This window comes from Haematobia irritans, chromosome 2 (genome assembly GCF_050003625.1).
Source record: "Haematobia irritans isolate KBUSLIRL chromosome 2, ASM5000362v1, whole genome shotgun sequence".
Classification (NCBI taxonomy): Eukaryota; Metazoa; Arthropoda; class Insecta; order Diptera; family Muscidae; genus Haematobia; species Haematobia irritans.
In genome coordinates, this window is record NC_134398.1 from 122,897,140 (window position 1) to 122,915,621 (window position 18,482).

The 18,482-nt window shown below is 34.9% G+C and overlaps 1 protein-coding gene across 3 annotated transcripts in view; it reads left to right on the forward strand.

Moving 5' to 3' along the window:
* The window catches only part of LOC142226186 (apoptosis-resistant E3 ubiquitin protein ligase 1), a 157,177-nt gene that overhangs the window by 38,069 nt on the left and 100,626 nt on the right, over positions 1-18,482 (forward strand). The window lies entirely within an intron of this gene.

Genomic DNA, 18,482 nt, shown 5'->3' on the forward strand with positions numbered 1-18,482 from the left:
GATTTTGTTCAAATTTTATTCGTTTCATAATCATGGTTGCCACTCGAGCCAAAAATAATCTACCAAGATTTTATTTCTATAGGAAATTTTGTCAAAAGTTTATTTCTATAGAAAATTTTGTTAAAATGTTATTTCTGTAGAAATTTTTGTCAAAATGTTCTTTCTATAGAAAATTTTGTCAAAATTTTTATTTCTATAGAAAATCTTGTGAAAATTTTATTTCTGTAGAAAATTTTGTCAAAAATTTATGTCTACTTTGTCAAACTGAATTATATACGTATTGGATCGATCCAATTGTATGGACTTACATACAATTTAGAAGATGGTGTTAGGAGGTTTTAAGATACCTTGCCATCTGCAAGCGTTACCGCAACTTAAGTAATTCGATTCTGGATGGCAGTGTTTAGAAGAAGTTTCTACGCAATCCATGATGGAGGGTACATAAGCTTCGGCCTGGCCGAACTTACGACCGTATATATTGTTTTTATTATTTTATTTTAATTAAAATTTCATAATTTTAAAGAAATGTGTCCTTTATATTGTGTAAGCTGCGCATCTTAAAATTTAGGTTGCGTAATTTTTAATACCACGTAAATATATGTTTTTCAGTGTACACATATTTAAATCTGAAATCTCTGGCGTATTTTCTAAAGAAAACTTCAAGCCTACTTTTGCCATACAAATTCATTCGATAAACTGTCAATAAATTGTTTTGCATATGCACTGAAAAAAATATTTACGTGATATTAAAGATTACGCATCCAAAATTTTAGGATGCGAAATTGACAAAATATTAAGGACAAATTTCTTTAAAATAATGAAATTTTAATTAAAATAAAGTTTACAATCTCTGCTTCAAAAAAAAAAAAATGATTAAATTTAGGACACAAATTTTGTAAATTTTCGTCCCTCCGTTAAAGTCGCATGTCTTTGAACTAAGGCTAATTTTCCTTGAAGTAAAGAAACACATTTTTGATTTAAAGAAATTGTCCTTAAATTAACTGAAACATTGAAACTTTAGATTTAAGATAAAAACACTTCAAATATTTTGAGGATTTAGCGTCTTTGGTTCAAAGCTTTTTTGGAATTAAGAAAACATTTTTTAATTTGACGTATCCGTTATAATTTGAATTTATAAACTGGCATTTGTTTGTACGTGAGTGCCTTTATTAATAAACCGCGAAAAGAGAATGAAGATTTGATAAATGAGATCTGTATCCTAATTTTAATTTTATTTTGCCTAGATTTACAGCCAGATAGGTCGTTGAAAAATTTCATTATTTTAAAGAACCCGCCTCTTTGGCTCTGAATTAATACCAAGGTCAAGGGAAGGTCAAAATCTTTGGATCCAAGTAAACTTTTTTTGAGTGTGCGCATAAGACTGGTCCAAAAGAACTGTATCGGATATCACAATGGACTGAATAGTCTAAGTGAGCCTGAAATTTAATCGGGCTGCCACTTTAACCTAACTGTATCGGAAGTGCAAAAAAATTGAAGGAGGAATTGTTGGAGTACTAACCAGTTTTTCATTGCGAATAGTCCTTTTCAGAAGATTATAAAAAGCGGCTTTTGAACAAAAAAGTCGATTATCGACTTTTATATCCCAACATTAACGGGAATATTTGACTAAGCCTCTAGAGGACCTTCTTCGTTATTTGATTAATTATGTTAAGCAGTAAAAAGCGAACTTTATCTAAATGATATTCATCTGCTCACTTATGTATGCATCAGATTATTTTAAAATGCCACAAACCTATTTTCATTTCCCTTACTTGTTTTATGACCATCCATCCATCATCATCATCATCATCGGTGTCCTTCTGTTTCCTACTTCACCACATATCTTCCATTTCCGTTGTTTTCAATTACATTAAATCATGTGCCAAAATGATGATTGGCCATAAAATCCAATACCAACACCAATATTATCAACTATGGTAAAGAGGAGAAAAAATCAACCAGAAGACATGCAATACCAGACCATACTGCAATTGAAACTACCATGAAACAATTCGACAACATTAACACAGTTCGTGTCATATAAATGGATATCGATTCGATTTTGGTCAGATTTAAGCCACCGAAAATACAACAATGCCACATTCCACATTCACTCACTCACTCGAGACATTTGTTATTTCCCTTTGGCCACAATGAATAAAGGGGTAAGAGCAAGACAAAACAGAGAGACATGCAGACACATGTCCTTAGGACAAATGGATGTACCATAAGTTTTATTAGATGAAGAATAGATGGATGCCATAAGACAAGCCATAGATACTGTGAGAGGGAGAGAGAGATTATTGCAACTTTTAGTTGAATGGTAGCTGATGTTGAACTCTCTTATACACAGTGTGTTTGCTGTGCACAATAAACGAACAAGAGGCGCTCTGAATGCAATATTGCATATGCGGCAATTTTCTTTAAAATAAAGAAATTTTAATTAAATGAAAGTTCATAATCTTCGGTCTATATTCATAATAATTTATTGATAGTTTATCGAAGGAATTTGTATGAAAATAGTAGGTTTACGTTACCTTTTATGTATGTGGGGGTTAGTCTTTAAATTTTATTTCATTCCATTTAGGCCAAATATAGGATTTTAAAACTAACAATTATGCTAACCGCAACTTAAAATTTCAAATGCAAACTCGTCTTCCACTTGTAAATGAATGGTATGTTTCAAGTAAGCTTCTTCTTTAGGATAAAATTTTGAAAAACATCTCCTACTTTTAAATGATGTTCATCTTTATAGCCAGGTTAGAAAAAATCATCTGATTTAAGGACAATTTCTATAGTATTAAAGAAATGCGTCAGATTTATTAAAGCCATATCGACCTCAGTACAACTGGATTTTCTTTTACATACAGATAACGATTTCTAAATGGAATCACCTAACTCTAGGGGAACATTGCCTTTGATAGAAAGTTTGTCGACTTTTGCTCAAGTACAAAATCTTTATATCAAAGAAATGTGTCTCATATGTTTAGATTAGATTTAGTAGCAGCCCGTTATTTTTTTACACCTACTTAGACTTAGGCCATTGTGAAACCACAAGTGATGAACTTCTCTCTTATCAATAAGTGCTGTCCGATTCTATATTTAGATCAAGATTAGGCAAGGGACTTGCTTTTTATAGCCGACACTGAAAAAAAAGCATGCCCGGTTCCAAAGATTTTGTCTTTACTTTAAAAATTTTTGTATTGATTCCGAGCCAAAGAAGCGGAGAATACAAGTAAGGATACTTTTAAGACACAATTCTGTTTTAAATTTGGGTTTTGTGTACTTGGTTTTAGGATGCAAATTTTAATTTTTCGCTTTTTCAGCTTTTTCTCTTCATATGCTATCAAAGTCATTTAAAAACGAGTTAACGACAAACTTTATTTTCCAAATTAAGACTCGACTTCAAGTAGAAATTATGCTATATTTCAGGTAAACAACGTCTTTTAAATAAGGAGTTGAAAAACATGTCCTATATTTGAAAGATTTTTTGCTTTGTAGTCATGATGCAAAAAGACAACACATTTAAAAACAATTTCATTATTTATTTATTTATTTATTTATTAAACTTATAGTAAATATAAGAATAATAGAGAGAAAATCTAGCATTAGCTACTTAGGCTATCAGCTAAACAATTTCATTAAATTTAAAGAATTTTTCTGAATTATTAAAGTCAAGTTGACCTTAGCCCAAAATTTTTTTTCTTTCATGTTATGATACCCATTTTTAAGTGAAATCACTTAATTATAAAGACAATACGACTTCATTGAAAGTTTATCGACTTTTGGACAAGGAAAAAACTTTATATTTGGGAAATGCATCCTCTACGCTAAGCAAAATTTGCTTGTATTTTAAAGACATGGAATCTATGACCTCACGACAATATTTTTTTCAGTGGAGTTCAAACAGTGTTTTTCATTGCGATGAAACCACTTAGAGAACCTTGGAACCGTGGTTTTTGGTCTAAATAGGAATTGAACCCCTGATACCATGTGGTCATACTAATCATGTATAACGGTTGCTCCCAAATCTTTAAAATTTACTTTTGAATTTTTTGATAATCGAGTTAAATCCTCTAATCGACTTTTGATATTGGTCAAAATCGACTAATTGTCTTCTTATAATGACCAGAATCTACTCATCAAACTTTAACCAAAAAGTAAACAAATCGAATTTGAATTAAAAGTGGAATGTGATGTAGCTCTTTTTATGCTGTAAATTGACAAAAAAATTCAAATAGTTTAAAGTCAAATATTTCAAAGTTTCTAAAAGTTGATGTGGAAATGTGAAAAAAAGTAAAAAATCGATTTTTGCAAAAGTCAAAAAATGACTTCTTCAAATTTTAAAATTAGAAATTTTGAAATTCCCAAGAGTGAAAATCGTATTTGGAAAGTTGACTATTGTAAAAGTCGATTAGTCGAAAATTGACAAAAGTCAAACAGTCGAGAACTGACTTTCAAATTTTCAAAATTTCGAAAAATTCTCGTTACCATATTTATAGCAGTTGTATTTGGCTTTTGAAAATCGAGACAAATCAATTTTTGATGATGGTCAAAATCGATTCATCGAACTTAAAAAAAAGAAACGTTGAGTTTGTATTGAAAGGACATACCGGCTAGACCAAGAGCACATGCGTGGATACCTGCAAACCCTCCTGACCCTGAATCTATTTTAAATAGACTGAAACAATGCAATCCAGATCTTCCAACAGCTGATTGGAAGGTTGGCCGTTTGGATGAAGTGGATGGGCCAAGACGGCATGCAGTGTTTATATTGAACACTCAGTCTTTGCCACATCTAGCAAAGTCCCAGGGCCGTGTATGTTATGGCTTTCATTATATCCAAATGAAGGTGTATAAAAACGATCAGCTAAAGGATTCAGAAATGGACAAGCCTCTGTCTGAATCAGAAGTAAGCGGATCCTCTTGCGAAGTCGAGGGGGATACCAAGACATTTGAAGACATGGATAGATACCGTATGCGTGAGGAGGCTTCTACTGCCTCAGAACTCACCAAAGTTGAACCTATGGTTATTGCGAGAGTCACCGATATCTCTGAAGAGGACATTCTTGATGACTCGATTGAAGCGGCTGATGTGACGGTTGTTGAAAATCTCGATGGTCCTACGGATCCTCCAGATAAATCTTCATCATTGTAAGGCTGCATGTGCTGCCTTAAAAGTTCTCCTGATGAAAGGGGACATAGATATAGTTCTTATTCAAGAACCATATGTTTATAAAAACAAAATATGTGAATTAAGTACTCCGGGGTTCAAACTATTGCAGTATACTGGTAATGATGTAAATCGAGCCTGTATAATTGCTAAAAACGAGCTCAATTTGTTTCTGCTTCCTTCAATGTGCAATACAGACACTGTCGTTGCAAGTTTAGAAATAGCCAAATGCAAATATTGGGTATCTTCGGTCTACATGGGACATGACAGGGAGATGCCTCCATATGCCGTTAAGACCTTAGTGGAGGAGTCACTGAAAACAAAGACGAAACTCATTATGGGATGCGATGCGAATGCACATCATAGTGTATGGGGAAGTAGTGATACTAATGCAAGGGGAGAGTCGCTAATAGAGTTTATTTTGCGTACTAATCTGGTAGTTTGCAACAAGGGAGATGTCCCAACCTTTGTCACTAAAAACAGGCAAGAGGTTTTGGACATCACCTTGGCCTCGCAAGAACTGAATGAAATGATATCTGAGTGGCAGGTTTTAAGTGAACACAGCTTCTCAGATCATCGCTACATCAGTTTCAAATTTGATGTTCATATCACCAAGATCATATTTCCGCCAAATGTTAGGAAAGCTGACTGGAATAGGTATAGGGAATCGTTCAATATGATGATACCGGAAATAACAGAGACAAATATGAGAAATGTGCAAGATATCGAACACGCAGTGGAGCGGATTACTAAGGCCTTCAACATCTCACTGAAAGCTGCATGCCCTAGAGGAAAGCCAAGGGGGAAACATCGACCACCATGGTGGTCTACGGAATTAAGTAATATGAGGAAATCCTGCAGGAAGCTCTTTAACAAGGCAAAGTCCACCAGATCCCCTGAGGACTGGAACGCTTACAAGAAGAATCTGAGAGGATACAAGCGAGAACTGAGAAATGCTCAGCATAACTCTTGGAATGCTTACTGCAGCAGTATTGAGAATACGTCCGAGGCTTCCAGACTACGGAAGGTTCTAGCATCCACCAACTCCGCTCCAGGTTTCATTAAAACATCGGAGGGCAATTGGACAACGTCCAGTGAGGAGACGCTGGAGGTACTATTGGACACACATTTTCCTGGAAATCAGACGGTTGAACCATGTACTGGCGGTGCCACAGTTGCTCAGCGGTCGTTTCCTGTCGAGGAAATTGTATCGGAAACTAGAATAAGATGGGCGCTAAATAGCTTTGGACCATTCAAATCCCCTGGACCTGATGGAATTACTCCGGCGGAGTTACAAGCTGTAACTGACAAAATTATCCCCTGGTTGTCGGTGATATATAAAGGATGTATCAACTTATCATATATCCCAGGAAAGTGGAGGGAAACAAAAGTCGTTTTCATACCTAAAGCGGGAAAAGCCTCTCACTCGAGGGCGAAGGATTTCCGACCAATCAGCTTATCCTCATTCCTACTTAAGACTCTGGAGAGGATGATAGATATTTATCTTAGAACTAGCATCGACTCAAGTTTGTTTTCGAAACGACAGCATGCATACTCGAAGGGCAGGTCTACTGAGACCGCACTACATGAACTAGTCAGCTTTATTGAAAGCTCACTATCTGTCAAAGAATACACAATCGTGGCGTTTCTAGACATCGAAGGGGCGTTCAATAATGTCCATCCGAGCTCGATATTAAATGGACTGACAACTCTGAATGTTGATCCATGTATACTCAGGCTGTTAGACGAACTGCTAATGAAGAGACGTATTTCAGCCACACTAGGACAAGCAAACATACAAAAGTATGTGAACAGAGGCACTCCTCAAGGAGGAGTTCTATCACCTCTTCTTTGGAATGTTGCTATAAACGACCTTCTGGTTTCCCTAGAAAAAGAAAGGATACAAGTGGTGGCATACGCAGATGATGTGGCGATAGCAGTCAGGGGAAAATTCCCATCAACAATTAGAGATATTATACAGAGAGCCCTCCGGATGACTGAGAAATGGGCGAAAGATAATGGTCTTGGGGTAAATCCTGCAAAGACAGAAATAGTCATGTACTGCAAAGATCGCAAAACTCCCACGGTTAGGCCCATTTCCTTAGGGGGTATTGAAATTCCCTTTAGGGAGTGTGCAAAATACCTTGGCGTTATTTTGGACAGGAAGCTGAACTTTAAGCTTAATATTGAAGAAAGGGCGAGGAAAGCAACGGTAGCTTTATACTCGTGCAAAAAGGCAATAGGGAAAAAGTGGGGACTAAAACCAAAAATTGTACATTGGCTATACACGGCAGTGGTTAGACCTATAATGCTATATGGTGTTGTAGTCTGGTGGCCGGCACTTCACCAGCCGACAAGTTTAGACAAAGTTCAGCGTATGGCGTGCTTGTGTATCTCAGGTGCATTCAGCAAGACAGGAACAAACTCCCTTAATGTCATACTGAATCTATTGCCTTTAGACATTTTGGCCAAACAGTCAGCTGCAACAACGGCTGTGCGGTTGCGCGAGCTATCGCTGTGGTCGGAAAAAAGTTACGGTCACAGTTCGGTCCTCAAAATAATGCCAGATGTGCCTAACGTAGTGGATTACACTTTGGCGAGCCCACTTTTCGACAAAAAGTTTGAGACTCTAATTCCCAACAGTGAGGCGTGGTGTACACGGACCCCGGGGAATAAAAGATATATAGATTTCTACACTGATGGCTCCAAATTGGATGGCCAAGTGGGTTTCGGAGTATATTCTAAAGATCTGGAACTTCGAATAGCGAAAAGATTACCTGATCACTGTAGTGTTTTTCAGGCTGAAATATTAGCAATAAGAGAGGTGGCGAATTGGCTGAGAAGTAATGTTCCAAAAAATGTGGGCATTAATATATACTCAGACAGTCAACCTGCAATAAAATCCTTGGACTCTGTGTTCCTCAACTCGAAAACGGCCATCGATTGCCGCAAATCTCTCAATGAGATGGCTGAGCAGTACAATATTCACCTAATATGGGTGCCTGGCCATAGGAACATACCGGGGAACTGCGAAGCGGATGAGTTGGCAAGGCTAGGGACTACCTTACATATTCCAGGGGAACTAGAATTTGTTGGTATGCCCCTAGCTACCTGCAAGCTCATGCTGCGTGAGAAGGCTGTTATGATGGCAAATGTTCGATGGGCGAATTGCAAGGGTTGTAACGACACCAAGCAAATATGGCCCCATTTCAACTTAAACCGCACACTAGATATGCTAATGTTCTCGAGACGTCAGATATCACTCCTGATATCTGCTATAACGGGTCGCTGCCTGATAGGAGATTTTGCAAAAACTATTGGCGCGAAGTATAATGACTATTGTATGAGCTGTCATGATGCGGAGGAAAAAGAATCAATTAAACACCTCTTGTGTGAGTGTCCTGCATTTTGTGTAAAGCGCAAGCAACTTTTAGGAGCATATAGCTTCAGATTACTGGCGGATCTGGAAAACGTTAACTTAAGCAGTCTGCTAATATTTTTGGAACAATCTGGTTGGTTCAACAAAGAAAAATAATCAAGAAGGTTCAGCGGTTAAAACTAGAAGTGCCCATATGTAATAGGTACTTTTAGTTAATGTGGTATCACAATGGACTGAATAGTCTAAGTGAGCCTGAATCTTAATCGGGCTGCCACTTTAACCTAACCTAACCTAACCTTGTATTGAAAGGAGAATATGATGGTAGCTGGAAAGTAAGCAAATCGAATTCGCGACGTCAAAAGTTTATTTTTCAATAATCACTAAAGGCGAATGTAATTTTTTTTTTAAATTTTGAAAAAAAAGTATATACGGCCGTAAGTTCGGCCAGGCCGAATCTTATCTACCCTCCACCATGGATTGCGTAGAAACTTCTACGAAAGACTGTCATCCAAAATCGAATTACTTGGGTTGTGGTATCTTAAAACTTCTTAACATCGTTTTCTAAAATGTGAGTTAGTCCATACGTGGTATATATTAGACAAAAAAGTTATGTATAGGTAAGTCTACAAATAATTACGAATCGACATAGAAATTGAAATATGGGGGTCGCTTATATGGGGGCTATATAGAATTATGAACTTGATATGGACCAATTTTTGTGTGATTGGGGATCGATTTATCTGAGGGCTATATATAACTATAGACCAATATGGACCTAGTAAGGCATGGTTGTTAACGGCCATACACTAGCACAATGTACCAAATTTCAACTCGGATGAAATTTGTTCCTCCAAGATGCTCCAAAACCAAATCTCGGGATCGGTTTATATGGGGCCATATATGATTATGGACTGATATGGACCACTTTCGGCATGGCTATTAAATATCATATACTACCACCACGTACCAAATTTCAACCAGATCGGATGAATTTTGTTTCTCCAAAAGGCACAGTAGGTCAAATCTGGGGATCGGTTTATATGGGGGCTATATATAATTATGGGCTGCATGGTTACTGGATACCATATACTGACATCACGTACCAAATTTCAACCGTATCGGATGCATTTTGTGCTTCCAAGGGTCCAGATTCAGAGGTCAAATCTGGGGATCGGTTTTTATGGGGCCAATATATAATTATTGACCGATTTAGACCAATTTTTGCATGGTCATTAGAGACCATGTACTAACACCATATACCAAATTTCAACCGGGTCGGATGAAATTTGCTTCTCTTAGAGGCTCCGCACGCTAAATCGGGGGTTGGTTTATATGGGGGCTATATGTAATTATGGACCGATATGGACCAATTTCTGCATGGTTGTTAGAGACCATATACTAACACCATGTACCAAATTTCAGTCGGATCGGATGAAATTTGCTTCTCTTAGAGGATTCGCAAGCCAAATTTGGGGGTCTGTTTATATGGGGGCTATACGTAAAAGTGGACCGATATGGCCCATTTGCAATACCATCCGACCTACATCAATAACAACTACTTGTGCCAAGTTTCAAGTCGATAGCTTGTTTCGTTCGGAAGTTAGCGTTATTTCAACAGACGGACGGACGGACATGCTCAGATCGACTCAGAATTTCACCACGACCCCGTATATATACTTTATGGGGTCTTAGAGCAATGTGTTATAAACGGAATGACAAAGTTAATATACCCCCATCCTACGGTGGAGGGTATAAAAAAAAAAGTCAAAAAATTTATTTTTCCAAATTTTGAAAAAGTCCCTAGTGAAAAATTGGTCTTACGTATTTGGAAAAAATAACAAAGTTTATTTTGGCAAAAGTCCAATAGACGAAAATATAATTTTTAAAATTTTGAAATGGTCGACTTTTGGATTCTGATTACAAATCCTAAAGCACTTGTATTCCTGTTCCACAGTAAAAATTACTTAAAGTTTTCTATACCTCTAATACATGTCTACACGGATGAAAAAGACTGTTTTTCATATGTTTGGCTATAAACATTATATGTTTGGAAAACAAATTTTTAAACACAATATTTTTGAGTGCAAGCATATAATGTTCATAAACTAGCATAACATGTTTGGGACATATATGTTTATATGTTAGAACATATTATGTTTGGGACATAAAATGTTTGTAAATATAATATGCTTGGATGCAAACATATATTAATTTAGAAATAGCCTATAAACATATATGTGTTTAGTAGCTTGGAGCGCTATTTAACAGGGAGCGATATTGAATTAAGTTGGTGGTTGTTGCTTGTTAATAACATTAACATTTTATTTTTCCTTGGGCAATTGATCAGCTACTTCTTTGATCCTTACAAACTGTGTGGTCCGCTGTTCGAATCCCCGTCCGGCAAAAGGTAAAATTAAAATAAAAAAAATCATACAATTGAACTAAAAAATCTCGTGGAAGTGAGAAAGATGTGGGGGAATATACAATTGGGCAGAAACAAAATTTTGAGCATTCAGGTCGAAAACCTATGTTGTTAGCACCTATATTACCTGTTTATTTTCATAATTCATTATGATTGTAAATATATAAATAAATAAATAAAATTTTGAGCACAATATTGTTTGGGAGAATTTTTTTTAAGCATATAATATTTTTGGGTGCAAAATGCTTCCAAACATATTATATGTTCACATAATAACATATTGTCTTTTGGAAGACAACATTATTGAATTTGGATGGAAAAATACAAAATGTTTGGAACTTAGACTACCCAAACATATATTGTTTAGACCAATATGCTTTCAAACATATTATATATTGGAAGAGATCAAACATATAAATGTTTGGGCAATAGCCAAAAATGTATATGCTTGAAGCAAACTATGTTTGGGAGTATATGTTACAGAAGCGATTTTTTGTGAACGTGTATCGACTGATAAAAGATATAAATGCACTTATGCGAAGTTGCTTAAAAATTTCTTTAGATTTAAATATTTCCCATATTTTTTCTAACATTATGTTGCACGCACACTCACAAAAAGTTTATTTAAATAAATATTTCTTTATTTAAAAAAAGTGTGCTTAATAATTGCATATCCTAAAATGTAGGTTGCGCAATCTTTAATATCACGTAGATGTTTTTTTCAGCGCAATGCATTAGCCGACTTAAATTTTAAGTCTAGAGATTTTATAGAAGTCTAACAAATTTTGTCTAGATCGGGTCAGATTTAAATATATGTATATGGGATCATAAACCTTTATATTAGCGCCCAACAAATTTGAAGGATTTTGGATGGTATCGAAAGTGTAGATCGGCCCCGCCCGATTTAAGACTTTCCTTGCTTTTTATTTGGTGTGAAATTGCTTTTTTTGTCATCCCCAATTCACTGTTCAAAAGTTACAATCATGTAAGCATTCAGGAGTAATGTAAGTTGACAACATGGTTTTGTTTTACAATGTTTCTACTACTCGTAAGTTATCATGGGACATCTGTACAAAAGTTAACATGTCCGGCCATTCGTTGCTCTGTGATAAACTACTGGCTTCCCATTCACATATGACAAGTAGAAAATATGAAATTGACATAATGTTTGGCTGTGGGACATGTTTCACAGGATCCCACCATGTGAATAGATGTTCTTTAATGATTGTTGGAACAAGCATGCTTTGTAGGTGTGTGTGTGCATGTGAATGTGGATAGGTGCTATGTACGGAGTTATAATAAAGTGCCTACACGTGTAAACTATAAACACATCTGCACTTAAATAATTCACATTAACACGGACACCAGAAACGAATTCCAACCATATATCTCACCCAAGTGGATGGACGGACAAGAAAAAGGACAGACAGACAGACAGACAGACAAATACATACTCATACACATAGAGGCAATAAAACAATTCCATTTAAATGTCATTGTCAGGTGATAGGCTCCTGAGGATCTGGCATCAAGGAGTCAATACCGGTTTGACTTTTGAATTATGCTCTAATTGGAGTAGGCTTTGAATAGAGACTAGGGAGAGAGATAGTGGGAGGTGGAGGATATTTAATAAAATTCCATTATGATTGTGAATATTTTTCGCACGTCATTTCATGGCATGAATTTTAATTATGAGATGATATTATCTGCATATCTTGGATCTATTTAAACGTTAACAAACACGCCATATACTCGTATATGTTAGTCTCTGGTATTATGAGTTTCTCTAACTGTCATTCGCTTTGATTAGGTGCAAGGGGGCGTGGGATGAAGAACTTTATGAATTTGTGGGCCATTTAAACGAATGTGTGAATTTGGTCTTTGGCTCAGACATTTATTTTGAAAGTAATAAAAAATATTATCAAGTGTTTTTGTCTCGCCAGATGTAAATAAATTTTGAAACTATGATAATTTGAAAATTTAAATTGGGCCACAAAGGAATATTGCTTCTTAAACAAAGTAGGGAATGGGATTTGGAAATTAAAAAAAAAAACAACAAAAAAACAACGCTATTCGGAGTAACCTTAGAAGAGACATAAATTAACTATTTGTGGTTTACTTGGCGACCAATTCTAACTAGGATGGAAATCGTCATTACACCTAGAAAAAAGTGCCTTCGGAACTAAAGGAAAAAAATGTTCATCAATTTAGTTTAGCCAATTTATTTCCATTAAGTTCAATTTTTGTTTAAAATAATAAAATGTACATGCTTCAGAAAAAAAATCCTAAAATGAAAGCAGTTAGGAATAGTTCATAAACTAGAATAAGGCATGGAATTTTACTAATACTGTTTTCTTCGCTGAGTATAAGAATTTACTACTGAACAAGAAAACTTTATTCACCGATAACAAAGCATTCGTAAAAATAAACAAAATATGAACTAAAACCAAGTTTCCTCAAATTTAGTAAAATTTCTTATAAAATGATAATTCTGACTTCCTTTATTATAGAAACCTTATCATACATACGAATAACATTTGGCATAGAAAAATATTTTAGTTCATTCGTACTAAGAAGTATTGAATCCTTTTAAAACTTAAGGAGACACTCTTGTAAAAATATAGGAAATTTTCCTATATTTCTTTTATCTATCTGTAATCGATACTTGTCATCGATGTAATCGATATATTTGCGCGTGGGTTGTTTTTTAGTTGGAATCGCGTTGTTATGGTATACGGAGGGATTGTTAAACAAGTATATACGGCCGTAAGTTCGGCCAGGCCGAAGCTTATGTACCCTCCACCATGGATTGCGTAGAAACTTCTACTGAAGACGGTAACACTTGCCGATGGCAAAGTATCTTAAAACTTCCTAACACCGTAATATATACCACACAGTCCATACGTGGTATATATTAACCTAAAAAAGGCCGATTAAATACGTATATAATTAAGATTAAAGTTTCTATAGAAATAAAATTTTGACAACATTTTCTATAGAAGTAAAATTTGGAAAAAAATTTCTATAGAAATAAAATTTGGAAAAAAATTCCTATAGAAATAAAATCTTGACAAAATTTTCTATAGAAATAAAATTTTGACAAAATTTTCTATAGAAATAACATTTTGAAAATGTTTTCTATAAAAATAAAATTTTGGTAGATTATTTTTGGCTCGAGTGGCAACCATGATTATGAACCGATATGAACCAATTTTTGTGTGATTGGGGATAAGCTATATATAACTATAGACCGATATGGACCAATTTTGGCATGGTTATTAGCGGCCTTATACTAACATTTCAACCGGATCGGATGAATTTTGCTCCTCCAAGAGGCTCCGGAGATCAAATCTGGGGAACGGTTTATATGGGGGCTATAGATAATTATGGACCGACATAGACAAATTCGTGCGTGTTTGTTAGAGACCACATTCTAACACCATGTTCCAAATTTCAACCGGATCGGATGACTTTTGCTCCTCCAAGAGGCTCCGGAGGACAAAACTGGGGATCGAATTATATGGGGGCTATATATAATTATGGGCCGATATGGACCAATTTCTGCATGGTCATTAGAGAACACATACCAACACCATGTACCAAATTTCAGCCGGATCGGATGAAATTTGCTTCTCTTAGAGGCTCCGCAAGCCAAATCGGGGATCGGTTTATATGGGGGCTATATATAATTATGGACCGATGTATAGCAATTTTTGCATGGATGTTACAGACCATATACTAACACCATGTACCAAATTTCAGCCGGATCGGATGAAAGTTGGTTCTCTTAGAGGCTCCGCAAGCCAAATCGGGGGATCGGTTTATATGGGGGCTATATGTAATTATGGACCGATATGGACCAATTTTTGCATGGTTGTTAGAGACCATATACCAAATTTTAGCCTGATCGGATGAAATTTGCTTCTCTTAGATCAATCGCAAGCCAAATTTGGGGGTCCGTTTATATGGGGGCTATATGTAAAAGTGGACCGATATGGACCAATTTTTGTATGGTTGTTAAAACCATATACTAACACTATGTACCAAATTTCAGCCGGATCGGATGAAATTTGCTTCTCTTAGAGCAATCGTAAGCCAAATTTGGGGGTCCGTTTATATGGGGGCTATGCGTAAAAGTGGACCGATATGGCCCATTTGCAATACCATCCGACCTACATCAATAACAACTACTTGTGCCAAGTTTCAAGTCGATAGCTTGTTTCGTTCGGAAGTTAGCGTGATTTCAACAGACGGACGGACGGACGGACATGCTCAGATCGACTCAGAATTTCGCCACGACCCAGAATATATATACTTTATGGGGTCTTAGAGTAATATTTCGATGTGTTACAAACGGAATGACAAAGTTAATATACCCCCATCCTATGGTGGAGGGTATAAAAATGAATGTAATCAGTTGGCGTAAAAAAATATATGCACGCAAAGAAAATTTGATTAAAAGTTTTTTCTACCAGTGTATACCTAAGGTGAAACATAATATGTTTGAACAATACAAACAATATTTTAATTGGACTAATCCTGAAAATATATATGCTTAAAGCAGAATGTGTTTGGTAGTATATGTTGCAGAGGCGATTTTTATACCCTCCATCATAGGATGGGGGTATATTAACTTTGTCATTCCGTTTGTAACACATCGAAATATTGCTCTATGACCCCATAAAGTATATATGTTCTGGGTCGTGGTGAAATTCTGAGTCGATCTAAGCATGTCCGTCCGTCCGTCCGTCCGTCTGTTGAAATCACGCTAACTTCCGAACGAAACAAGCTATCGACTTGAAACTTGGCACAAGTAGTTGTTATCGATGTAGGTCGGATGGTATTGAAAATGGGCCATATCGGTCCACGTTTACGTATAGCCCCCATATAAAGGGACCCTCAGATTTGGCTTGTGGAGCCTCTAGCAGAAGCATATTTCATCCGATCCGGCTGAAATTTGGTACATGGTGTTGGTATATGGTCTCTAACAACCATGCAAAAATTGGTCCACATCGGTCCATAATTATATATAGCCCCCATATAAACCGATCCCCAGATTTGCAAAGAAAATTTCATCCGATCCTGCTGAAATTTGGTACATGGTGTTGGTATATGGTCTCTAACAACCACGCAAAAATTGGTCCACATCGGTCCATTATTATATATAGCCACCATATAAACCGATCCCCAGATTTGGCTTGAGGAGCCTCAAAGAGAAGAAAATTTCATCCGATCCGGCTGAAATTTGGTACATGATTTTGGTATATGGTCTCTAACAACCATGCAAAAATTGGTCCATATCGGTCCTTAATTATATATAGCCCCCATATAAACCGATCCTCAGATTTGGCTTGTGGAGCCTCTAAGAGAAGCATATTTCATCCGATCCGGCTGAAATTTGGTACATGATTTTGGTATATGGTCTCTAACAACCATGCAAAAATTGGTCCATATCGGTCCATAATTATATATAACCCCCATATAAACCGATCCCCAGATTTGGCTTGCGGAGCCTCAAAGAGAAGCAAATTTCATCCAAGCCGGTTGTAATTTGGAACATGGTGTTAGTATATGATCTTTAACAACCGTGCCCGAATTGGTCCATATCGGTCCATAATTATATATAGCCCCCATACAAAACGTTCTCCAGATTTGACCTCCGGAGCCTCTTGGAGGAGAAAAATTCATCCAATCCGGTTCAAATTAGGAACGTGGTGTTAGTATATGGTCGCTAACAACCAGGGCTGTGGAGTCGAGCCAATTTTGCTCGACTCCGACTCCGACTCCGGAGTCGACTCCGTGTAATATAACTAAATCTCATTATAATACCACTAATTTGTAGTTCTATTGTGGGGGTACCCTAAGTGAATCGATATAAAGTATCGTATTTATTTATGTGTGCAAAAAAGGTCTTAATTTCACATTAGATGCCAATTGAACTGTATATTTCAAATTTAGGGCAATGTGTAATAAATAAAATAATGATATAAGTACCCATCATAATATGAGTAGATACCAACAGTATATGTATTGGTGGACCACAATTATTGATACTATCTCAAATCCTTTAAATTTGTTGCGAGCTATATAAAGGTTTATATTCCCATATGCATGAATTTGAATCTGAATCGATTTAGACACAATTGTATATACTTCTACAAAATCTATGTACTTAAAATTTAAATCTAAAGTTTTGGGACGTAACACAATTTTAACAAAAAATAAAATTGCATGGAAAGTCTAAAGTCGGGCGGGCCGATTATAATATACTCTGCACAATTTTGTATTTAGATCTACATTTTGATAAAATCTTAAATCAGACTTCTACAAAATCTCGGGCAATATTTGGGAAATATTTATAATTGTTTAGACAATTTCGCAAAAATGCATTTATGATTCATTCATTGAAAAATTTTAAAATTTGAGTCATTTCTACAAGTTTTCGACTTAGCAGTGAGTATCAGTGAGCATACAATTTTGGAAAAAATGTTGTCTAGTAAATAAAATTTTGCAAAATTTTCTACAGAAACAAAATTTTGACTAAATTTTCTATAGAAATACAATTTTGACAAAATTTTCTATAGAAATCAAATTTTGACCAAATATATAGAAATAAAATTTTGAATAAAATTTTTATAGAAATAAAATTTGGGAAATTTTTTTATAGAAATAAAAGTTTGAAAAAGTTATCAGCAGAAATACAATTTAAAACAAAAATTGCGTAACAAACACAATTTTGCAAAATTTTCTATAGAAATAAAATTTTGCAAAATATTCTATAGAAATAAAATTTTGACTCAATTTTCTATAGACTACATTTTGTATAGAAAAAAATATTTCTATAGTAATAAAATTTTGAATACACTTTATAGCAGTGAGTATCAATGAGTATCAGTAAAACAAATTTAAGAAAATTTGTTATAGAAATAAAATTTGACAATTTTTTCTTATAGAAATAAAATTTTGAAAAAATTATCAATAAAAAAACAATTTTAGAAAAATTTTTGTGTAGTAAATAAAATTCTGCAAAATATTCAACAGAAACAATATTTTGACTAAATTTTCTATAGAAATAAAATTTTGGCCAAATTTTCTAATAAAAAAATCTATTACTATAAAATTTTGGCAAAATTTTCTATAGAAATAAAATTTTGGCCAAATTTTCTATAGAAATAAAATTTTGCAAAATATTCTATAGAAACAAAATTTTGACACAACTTTCTACAGTCATAAAATTTTGACAAAATTTCCTATAGAAATAAAATTTTGACTAAATTTTCTATAGAAAAAAAATATTTCTATAGTAATAACATTTTGAATAAATTTTTTATAGAAATAAAATTTTGACAAAATTTGCTATAGAAATAAAATGTTGACAAAATTTTTTATAGAAAAAACATTTTGACAAAATTTTCTATAAAAAACAACTTTGAAAACATTTTCTGTCAATATTCCACATATGTATATGGCCTTAAAATAAAATTTAAAAAAAAAATAATTTCGATTGT